The following is an 11,385-nucleotide window of genomic DNA, read 5'->3' as shown; positions in this document are numbered from 1 at the left end:
CACTCAGCAGGGTGCTTTCTCTGATATTGTGACCTTTGAGGAGAGACCTGAAGAAGGTGAGGATGGAGCCTTGCAGATATCTTGGGAAAGGCCCACCAGGCAGAGGGATCAGGAAGTGCACAGACCCTCAGGATGGAATGTCCTTGGTGTGGTCGGGGAATCCAAGAGCAGTGTGGCTGAAGAGGAAAGGCCAATGGGGAGAGTGCTAGGAAATGAGTCGGAGGGCGCCACAGGCCAGATCATGCAGGGCTTCCGAGGTCCTGGTCAGGATCGCTTCAAGGATTACTTGGACCGACTCACATAAACTTCTCAGGGATGTGCCAGGCACATGGGATGTGCCTGGCACATAGTCGGTGCTCAGTTTATTTGCTGTCATCATCGGCTCTCTATGATTGTGTCCTGCTTAGCTTTTTGTTCCTTGAATTGAACTTAAGCCCTAGTGTGTGTGTATATATAGATATATATATATATACTATGCACTCAGTACTTGTTTATTGAACTAAGCATATACATCCTTAGTTCTTTCATTGTTGTGTGTGTGGGTTTTGTTTTGTTTTAGAGAGCAGCAAACTCTGAGACCCTTGACTGCACCCGTTTCAAAGGTTAGTAAGCTCTCCGAGAAGAAAGAACCACATCTGTTTAAGTAATCTCTTCTCGTGCCCAGTCCAGCCCGGTTGTGCTGTGGGCTTGTGGCGTGGTCTACCACAAACTTGCCCTTGTTTCTTTACAGGACCACCACTCTGAGATTGTGTCGTCAGAATGCTCTGTGCCCCTAAAAGGAATGACTTTGTAATGCTCTCATAGCCTCGTTCCTGGGGCCTAACCAGGACCTCTTCATATTATCGTCCATTAAAAATTTAGTTGGGCGTTTTCAAATTCACCTTTATCAAACATCGACCTCTGATCTCTGCTCAGAGGAGGTGCCTAGGTTGCCAGTTTCTTTCTCCTAAGAGAAGGACAGTCACAAGTACCTCAAGTAATGTTTATACTATTAAACATTGTATACTGTGCACAGTTGGGTGGAAGGTGGCCCCCAATGTAAGTTAAGCTTGTATTTTGGGCTGTTTTGAATATATAAACTTTTAAGTCATTTTTTTGGCCAATTTGAATATATAAACTTTGGGGATATAATTAAAACAGGCTATTTGCCTATTTATGGTTTATTAATCTAGATACACATACATATTTAACATTATATGCATAAAATATTAATTTAGCAATATCACTTCTTTTTACTTACACATTTCATGAAGCAATTTTATTCACATTCTTCATGGGCAACTTTGGCATTAGTGTTGCTTTCTTCATAGAGCCATCTTTTTATTCCTCCAATACAGTCTTCAGAGCATATTCTGTCAATTTTGAAATTCAGAACTGATGTTGTTATTATAAATTTTCTTGTAAGCCTGTTTATTTAATAATAGTTTCCCCCCACAATCTTTTCAAAGATATATATCTGTGATCTTATAATACAATCATTTAAATGATGTTTTAAAAATCAGGTTCAAAATAAAATCAATTGCCTTACACTCATTAGGATGGCTACTATCAAAAAAAACAAAAGCAAAAAAAGCCATAAAATAACAAAAGTTAGGGAAGATGTGGTTCCAGTTTCTAATTATAACTCCTGTGCATTCTTGGTAGGAATACAAAATGGTACAGATGATGTGGAAAACAGCATGGTAGTTCCTCAAAAAGTTAAAGATAAAATTACCATATGATTCAACAATTCCACTCCTGGTTATATGCACAAAAGCATTGAAAGCAGGATCACAAAGAGAAATTTGTACACCCATGTTAATAGCAGCATTATTCAAAATAGCCAAAAGGTAGAGGCAACCCAAATATCCATTGATGGATAAATGGATAAACATATGTGATATATATATGTACACACAATGGAACATTATTATGTCTTAAAAAGGAAGGACATTCTAACACATGCTGTAATGAATGAACCTTGTAGACCAGTCACAAAAGGACAAATACTGTGTGATTCCACATACATGAGGTACTTAGAATAGACAGAAAGAATCGTGGTTACCAGGGGCTGGAGAAAGGGGAAAGAGAAGTTATGATTTAAAAGATCCCAGGGTTTCAGTTTTATGAAACAAAAGTTGTTCTGGAGATGGATGGTTGCACAGCAGTGTGAATATGCTTAATAATGCTACTGTACTATACACTTAAAATGACTAAGATGGTAAACTTTATGTGTATTTCACCACAACTAAATAAATAAAAATAAAATGAAGCAAAATAAAATGAACATTTACAATTGTGGGATCAACCTCTTTTGAACAGCTACTAGATCTGTTTTCAGAGAAGGCAATGGCACCCCACTCCAGTACTCTTGCCTGGAAAATCCCATGGATGGAGGAGCCTGGTAGGCTGCAGTCTATGGGGTCGCTAAGAGTCAGACACGACTGAGTGACTTCACTTTCACTTTTCACTTTCATGCTTTGGAGAAGGAAATGGCAACCCACTCCAGTGATCTTGCCTGGAGAATCCCAGGGATGGGGGAGCCTGGTGGGCTGCCACCTATGGGGTCGCAGAGTTGGACACGACTGAAGTGACTTAGCAGCAGCAGCAGCAGATCTGTTTTAACATTTTTTTTGTAAATTAATTAATTTATTTTAATTGGAAGCTAATTACTTTATAATATTGTAGTGGTTTTTGCCATACATTCACATGAATCAGCCATGGGTGTACATGTGTTCCCCATCCTGAACCCTGCTCCTACCTCCCTATTTTTTTTTAATTAAAAAAAAAAAACCTGATCCTGCCAGGTAACCACAAAAACACCCAAAGTAGGCAATGGTCAAGGTCTGTTCAGGTGAATGTGTTTTTCTCGCAAAATGTTTTATTGCTCAAAATAGAGTAGTTAAAGAGCTCCTTATAAGTTGAGAGAACTTTCGATGACTTCAATAAGTGCTTTCTTTTTAGAAGAATAATTTTTTGAACAAATAAAAGCACCTCATATTATAATTGGGCCTGTATGGTAAATAGAAAATGTGTAGTTGAACCATACAAAATTACCTCTACTTAACTGTTTTTCTATAAAATGTCAAGTTCATATGTTCAACCAAATCTGATTATTTTTCTGTGGCATCATAAATTAGTAAATGTATTTAAATATAGTACTAGTCTTGGATATTTATTCCATGGTTTAAAATTTAGACTTCTACATACAGATGGCTAACAGACACATGAAAAGATGCTCAACATTACTCATTATCAGAGAAATGCATATCAAAACTACAGTGAGGTACCTGGTCAGAATGGCTGCTATCAAAAAGTCTACAAACAATAAATGCTGAAGAGGGTGCAGAGAAAAACGAACCCTCTTACACTGTTGGTGGGAATGCAAACTAGTACAGCCACTATGGAGAACAGTGTGGAGATTCCTTAAAAAACTGGAAATAGAACTGCCATACGACCCAGCAATCCCACTGCTGGTCATACACACTGAGGAAACCAGAATTGAAAGAGACGCGTGCACCCCAATGTTCATCACAGCACTGTTTATAATAGCCAGGACATGGAAGCAACCTAGATGCCCATCAGCAGACGAATGGATAAGAAAGCTGTGGTACATATACACAATTGAATATTACTCAGCCATTAAAAGGATGAATTTGAATCAGTTCTAATGAGGTGGATGAAACTGGAGCCTATTATATAGAGTGAAGTAAGTCAGAAAGAAAAACACCAATATAGTATATAAATGCATATATATGGAATTTAGAAAGGTGGTAATGATGACCCCATATGCAAGACAGTGAAAGAGACACAGATGTAAAGAACAGACTTTTGGACTCTGTGGGAGAAGGCAAGGGTGGGATGATTTGAGAGAATTGCATTGAAACATGTATATTATCATATGTGAAGTAGATCGCCTGGTCCAGGTTTGATGCATGAGACAGGGCGCTCAGGGCTGGTGCACTGGGATGACCCAGAGAGATGGGATAGGGAGGGAGGTGGGGGGGGGGTTCAGGATGGGGACACATGTACACCCATGGCTGATTCATGTCAATGTATGGCAAAAACCACTACAATATTGTAAAGTAATTAGCCTCCAACTAAAATAAAATTTTTTAAAATGGAAAAAATAAATGAATAAAATTTAGACTTCTATGCATGCGTGCTCAATCGCTTAGTCACGCCTGACTATTTGCGACCCCATGGACTGCAGCCCACCAGACTCCTCTGTCCCTGGGATATTTTCAGGCAAGAATACTGGAGATAATATAATAATAATATAATATATATCATATAATAATATAATAATACTGGTTGGCATTAGACTTCTATAGCCAGATTATAAGTTGCTTTTGATTATAAACCATGTATTGCTAAAAATCTCCTTCCATAGTCCCTAGAAGAAGCAACTGAAGCTCAAAGTTTGTTAATTCCTTTAAAATAAAAAGAAATCATAACAGAGTATATCTGATAGACAGAATTTCATATAGATTTAAAAGTTGTTTGAAATATATTACCTTTGACCAAAGAGTGAAAATTAAAAAACTGACATCACTTTCAACATTAATTCTTTGAAAAGAGCTCCAACCTGAGGATTTTTTTTTTAACTTTCTGCTTGTGATTCAAGGACATGGTGGGGAAAATGTGGTGCAAAATGCCCCGTGTATAAAAGTCACTTACACTTTCTTTGGTGGATAATCACTTCCACTGATGAATAATCACCTCCATTTTGAGTTTATTTTTTTATTTCTTTTTGGGGAAAAAAAGAGGTCAAACCTATAGAGAACGTGAAAGAATAGTACTTTACCTATACTCACCAGTTATTCATATATGTCATATTCTCTCTATATATATATGTATATATATACACATACACAAACATTTTTATATATGTATACATTTTATGTATGTGTATATAAACATATATATACATGTATAAACATTTCTTTTTTATATGTGGACATTGATTTCCTGACCACTTTAAAGTAAGTTGCAGATATATGACATTTCACCTCTAAATACATCAGCACACATCTTCTAAGAACAAAGGCATTCTGGAACCAAAACAGCCTTATCACAAACAAGTAATAAAATATTGCTATAGTAATATTATCTAATATACAGTCCATATTCAAGTTTACTCAATTAAAAATATACCTGATAACCCTTTTTAAAAATCTAGTATCCCCTCAAATATCCCTTACTACATTTAATGGTCATGCCATTTTAGTTAACTTTGATCTACAATAGTCCCCCATCCCCACGTTTGAATTTATTTTTTCTTTCATAGCAGTGACATTGTGAGAGTCTAATCCAACATTTTGGACTTGGCTTGCTAACAGTCCAGGTGAAACTTTGTTAAGAATATTACATAGGTGAGGATGTCTTCTTCCTTGGCAACACATCAGGAAGCTGTTTAAGGTGTTTTGTGTTTATTCTTATCAACTTTAGTTTTTGAAAGTATTTTTTGTCCTTGTCCACAAAATCTGTGAAGTTTGTAGCATCTGATTACATAAAATATCTTATGTCTTGAGTATCTATATATCTCATTTACCAAACTACTATTAGCTGTGTCATATGGGTTTGTTTTATTTACTTTTCAACTGATGAATGATGAATTACTGATTTACTGATGACTAGTAATATGTGACTCTCCAACAGATTGAAGGCTGCCTGAAGGAGACTATAAAAATGGAAATGCTGTCCCAGCTGCCCGGCGAACTGAAAGACTGCTTGGAGATCTGTCTCTGTCTCTCTCTTTCTGACTCCTTTTTATTAAACCTTCTTGTTCCATTTACGTAGAGGCTGCTTTAGGTTCAACTTGTTCTGTAAAGAATAGACATAGAAGAAAGAACTTGTAGAGAACTATTTAAACTCAAATATTTTTTTCACCGTATTTTTTAGCTGATGAATATTTTGTATCTTGGACAGAATTTTCTGCCCACTTCCTAAGAACTTTGTCAAAATAACTTTTTGTGCCAATATAATCCACCATCCATTGCTTTGTGCTCTGGGGAACAGCTGACCTTGGTTAGAAATTAATTTATTACTTCCTATTTCCTTTACATTTCCTACCTCCCTCCCCACCTCCTGCTCCAATAATGACACATAAAGTTAATGGCACTAGTAATTAAGAGGACCACTTTAGAGCAAGTGAGTTGGATATTGAGTGCTCTTAACCTAAACTTTACTTGGAGAAAGGATTGCTGAATAATTAGAAAACGGGGTTCTAAATAAGAAGCTGAGGGTGTCTTTTCTACCAGTAATCTGTGCAGCTTTGGCTGGATATCTTTACTTCTCTATTTTTCATTTTGCCCATCAGCTAACTAGGACTTGCAATAATTTCTCATTAAGAGTTTTTGAATGTCCAGATGAAAGCCACAATACGGCAGCAATATAACTTCCAGTTTAGCAATGACTGGACAGTGTGACTATTTTTACTAATTGCAAAAGACAACATGTGTTCCTCAGCTCACTTTTATGCATTTACTTACTTAAATTAAAAAGTCACAACCTAAATCTTTTTGATGAAATAGCTTAAACTAACAAGAAGAATTTCAAATACTTTATTTCTAATTTCTTATATCATGTTTGATTTTATCTCCAGAAAAATTTAAAGTTAAAAGTAACACCCCATGTTACAAGTAGTCAACTAAAGGAATGTTAGAAAATGTAGATAATCAAGGGGAAAAACAAATCAGAATCCATCACCACAAAGACAGAACCATCATTAATACCTTGTGTATTAATGATCACGTAGACAATATTCTTTTATAACCCCCCCCTTTTTTTTCATTTTTAAATCTATTTTGAACGTCTTTCTGGTGCATCCAAAGTAATTGGCACCAATGCTGTGATGTACCACCCAGATCCCCTTCAGGACTAAAGACTTATTTACCCAGCTGTTGGCTGCTGGCAGACAGCCCTAGCCCTCAGCTCTCTTTCGAACTCTTGGATGAAGGAATTCCCCTTGCCCAAGGGCACGCCCCTTCCATTAGCCGCTGGCTTCCAGGGACTGCGAGAGGCAAGGGTGTAAAGGCCAGTTCCCATGCTCTGACTCTTTTGAATGGCTATTTCAACATCAGATCTCCCTGTGGGGTAGGTCGAGGCCCGCAGCTGGGACTGCATCACAACCCCACTTCTCTCTTCAGTCCTGCCCAACCCATCCCTTCCTTTCCAGAGACCCAGTCCCAAGAGGGCTCCCTCATCAACCTCACATGCTAATTTTTGTCCCAGGGTTTGCTTTCTGGGGAACCTGGTCTATAACAGTTGGTATTGGAAGTGGTCGGAGAAAGCAGACACTAAGGTAGAAGTTTGGAGCTGGATCACTTGCCCCCTACCTGGCAGTGAAGACCCCCTGAGTGGTGGTGGATGAAGTGTAGACAAGCCCTGGTCCAAGGAAGCAGAGTTTTTGTTAAGACTTTTGTTAAGGCTTTCCCTAATGGGACTCTGGGATGGGAAACTGGTGGGAGAAAATGCAGCAGCTAGTGAGAGGTATCAGGTGTTAATAAATATGAAAGAAATAACACAAGGTCAGTGGAATTGGGTAGCTCTTGTCAAGCTCAACTGACACTTTGGAAAAAGACAGTAAAAGGCTGAGAATGACTATTTGACAGTTATATTGGCAACAGTGAAAGTCAGAGGGCTTCCTTGGTTGCTGCTGATAAAGTACTCTAGTCTTCTAAAGCCAAAGGCCACAGACAGCTAAGGACCAAGACCAGGAGTTAATCATAAAATTCACAGAGCTCTGAAGTAAATTTAATTCTCGACAGAAGTAGATAGGCCAGGAAAGTATGGGTCCCTGGAAGGAATGGAGACCTCTGGATTGTTGAACTAAAAATCTTGGGTCATAGGTTTCTCTGAATTCTTCAAACTAGCAGAAATAGTGTCCCTTTCACTCTTGTTTTAAAAAATATATTTATGTATTTGGTTGCATCAGGTCTTTGTTGTATCACGTGGAATCTTTTGTTGTGGTGCATGGACTCTCTAGTTGTGACACATGGGCTTAGGAGTCGAGGTGTATGGACTTAGTTGCTTCAAGGCATGTGGGATCTTTGTTCCCTGACCAGGGATTGAACTTGTGCCCCATGCATTGCAAAGCAGATTCTTAACCACTGGGCAACCAGGGAAGTCCCCTCCCCTTCACTCTTGAAGAAGAAGACTGCCTCCTTGATTGACTTCAGAGGCCTTTCTCCTGCAGGATTGAAGTTAACAACACCCGGAGACCTGAAGCATCATCATCATGTAATTAACAGAATCCTGGCCTAGCTTTGACTCATCACGTGTCCACTGGGTCCATGGACCCACCCAGTTGGTCATCTCCTGCCCCAGATGTCTATCAGGAGAAGATATACTTTGTATTTGGTACAATCACTGTATTGGTTTCTTTGCCTTTGAAATAAGACCTCTCATGATGGGAAGGCCAAGTGGAAGCTCTGAATCATGCAGCCCACTCCCTACTCCCAGCCAACATAATATATTAAAACCAAAATCCCATCCCAGCTGGTCTTTAGTAGTTTAAGACCAAAGGATATAGAGTTGGTGGGCCCCATCACCTCTTTTCAGTTCATCAGTCCGGCCCCTGAGGAACCAGGCAGATGTTGGAGGACGCCAGGGGGCTACTACAGACTTCAGCTGGGCAGCGGCCACAACTGCAGTTGCTGATACAGCAAGTTAACAAGTCCTTGACTACGTGATACGTGGCCATTGATTTGGCACCTGTTTTTCTTCCCATTTCTATAAGGAAAGATGATCCAAACCAGTTCAAATCCATGTGGAATGGGTAACAGTTTACAATCTTGACCTAGGGCTCTATTAACTCTCCTCTTCTCTACCTTGCGCGCCTGCTTAGTCGCTCAGTTGTGTCTGACTCTTATGCAACCCTGTAGTCCGTAGCCCGCCAGGCTCCTCTGTCCACGGGGATTCTCCAGGCAGGAATACTGAAGTGGGTAGCCATTCCCTCCTGGGAACCTTCCCAACCCAGGGATCCAACCCAGGTCTTCCGCATTGCAGGTGGATTCTTTACCATCTGGGCCACCAACGGAGCCCAAGAATATGGGAGTGGGGAGCTTATTCCTTTCTCCTGAGGATCTTTCCAACCCCAGAATCAAACCGGGGCCTACCTGCATTACAGGCGGATTCTTTACCAGCTGAGCTACCTCAGTCCCCTCCAAATAAAGGAAAAATTATTGTATCTTATGTCTCCCACCACAAAGAAGAAAGCATAACACCTCAGAAGCCTCTTTGGATTCTGGAGAGAGCACATTCCATACCCGGGAACAGTGTTCTGACTAGATGACACGGAAGCTACATTCTTTGAGTGGAAATTTAGGGAGAGCTCTGTAGTGGGTGCAGGCTGAGCTGTGAGCGGCCCTGCCACCTCGGCCCTGCCCTCTGTGGTTGCAGAGATGTCGCGGGTGGGAGACGACATCCTGGGGAGTTTATGGCTGGCCCCGGTGGGAGAGTCATGACCCTGGGCCCTGGGTCTCTGGATCAGGAGCAGAGATGTCTTCTGCAGAGGAGATCTGTGTATCTTTTGAAAACGGCTCCTGGCCTCATGCCCTGGTAGAGATGGACTGCTTGACTACAGGATGCCGAGTGACCAGACCACCAGAACAGCTCCTCTAGTGCTGGTCCAGTCAGACACCCAGGCCAACAGGCCCAGCAGGCATCAGCCCATGGTGCCTACGGTACATCCAGGGTCAGGCCTGGGTGAGGCTGGCGGCAGGAGCGCACTGCACGTGGGCTGGGTTCGGGCCACCTACCACTGTGCTGCGCCCTCAGCTCGCACGTGTGGCCCTCTGGGAACCCTTTATGACCCACCGACCAAGGAGGGAAAAGCCCTCTTTGGATCATGGAAGGTCAGCCTGGTACATCTGCAAACTACAAAGGGATAATTGCTGTACTCCCAGCCACCCCAGGGATGGCAGAAAATCATCCCCAAAGCACCTACTTTGTGTGGAAACGGAGCGGCCCTAGGTTAGAATATATAGACTCAGTGCTGTGTGCTCAGTCATGTCTGACTCTGCAATCCTGTGGGATTTTGAAAAATGAAATGGTTTGCCATTTCCTCTTCCAGGGGGATCGTCCCAACCTAGAAATCGAACCCGTGTCTCCTGCATCTCCTGCCTTCATAGGTGACTTCTTTATCACTGTGCCACCTGGGAATCCCAATACAGACAGTTCAGTTCAGTTCACTCGCTCAGTTGTGTCCGACTCTTTGTGACCCCATGAATCGCAGCACGCCAGACCTCCCTGTCCATCACCAACTCCCGGAGTTTACTCAAACTCATGCCCATCGAGTGGTTGATACCATCCAGCCATCTCTTCCTCTGTCGTCCCCTTCTCCTCCTGCCCCCAATCCCTCCCAGCATCAGGGTCTTTTCCAATGAGTCAACTCTTTGCATGAAGCAGCCAAAGTATTGGAGTTTCAGCTTCAGCATCAGTCCTTCCAATGAACACCCAGGACTGATCTCCTTTAGGACAGACTGGTTGGATCTCCTTGCAGTCCAAGAGACTCTCAAGAGTCTTCTCCAATGCCACAGTTCAAAAGCATCAATTTTTCTGCACTCAGCTTTCTTCATAGTCCAACTCTCACATCCATACGTGACCACTGGAAAAACCATAGCCTTGACCAGACGGACCTTTGTTGGCAAAGTAATGTCTCTGCTTTTTAATATGCTGTCTAGGTTGGTCATAACTTTCCTCCCAAGGAGGAAGCGTCTTTTAATTTCATGGCTGCAGTCACCGTCTGCAGTGATTTTGGAGCCCCCCAAAATAAAGTCTGACACTGTTTCCACTGTCCCCCCATCTATTTCCCATGAGGTGATGGGACCAGATGCCATGATCTTAGTTTTCAGAATGTTGAGCTTTAAGCCAACTTTTTCACTCGCCTCTTTCACTTTCATCAAGAGACTTTAGTTCCTCTTCACTTTCTGCCATAAGGGTGGTGTCATCTGCATATCTGAGGTTATTGATATTTCTCCTGGCAATCTTGATTCCAGCTTGTGCTTCTTCCAGCCCAGTGTTTCTCCTGATGACAGTGGCAAATAACTTAACCAGCCAGCTAAGAACCTAGCAGGAAAAAAGATTAGGAGATAGGAGACGAGGCATCAAGGCAGGTAGGTGGACATGGAAATGAGCTGCTACCCAATAAGACAGCCTTCATACTGCATGCTAATGAATGCCCAGCAGAAACACCGACCATGGAAGAGGAGCTCAGCAACCAAGCAGGCAGAACTGGAGCAGCTAACGCCAGCCCCCATCTGTCATCACTGTGGTGCTGGTACAATGAATGTATGAACATGGTAGCCGTGAAGGCAAGGACAGAGGATGAGAGTAGAAGGAGGAAGCAAGCAAGAATAAGGCTCTGTGAAGAAAGGGCTGGGAGAGAAGAGGTTCCCTTGT

The 11,385-nt window shown here is 41.6% G+C and overlaps 1 long non-coding RNA gene across 1 annotated transcript; it reads left to right on the top strand.

Moving 5' to 3' along the window:
• The first annotated feature begins 423 nt into the window (after positions 1-423).
• LOC139030268 (uncharacterized) lies at positions 424-5,776 on the top strand. Its single transcript, XR_011482577.1, has 2 exons — positions 424-602; positions 5,641-5,776. It is a non-coding gene; the product is annotated as an uncharacterized lncRNA (long non-coding RNA).
• Positions 5,777-11,385: the final 5,609 nt, after the last annotated feature.

This window comes from Odocoileus virginianus, chromosome 21 (genome assembly GCF_023699985.2).
Source record: "Odocoileus virginianus isolate 20LAN1187 ecotype Illinois chromosome 21, Ovbor_1.2, whole genome shotgun sequence".
NCBI classification, from domain to species: domain Eukaryota; kingdom Metazoa; phylum Chordata; class Mammalia; order Artiodactyla; family Cervidae; genus Odocoileus; species Odocoileus virginianus.
Note: the sequence above shows the minus strand (reverse complement) of the source record. Positions and strands in the feature narration are given on the sequence as shown.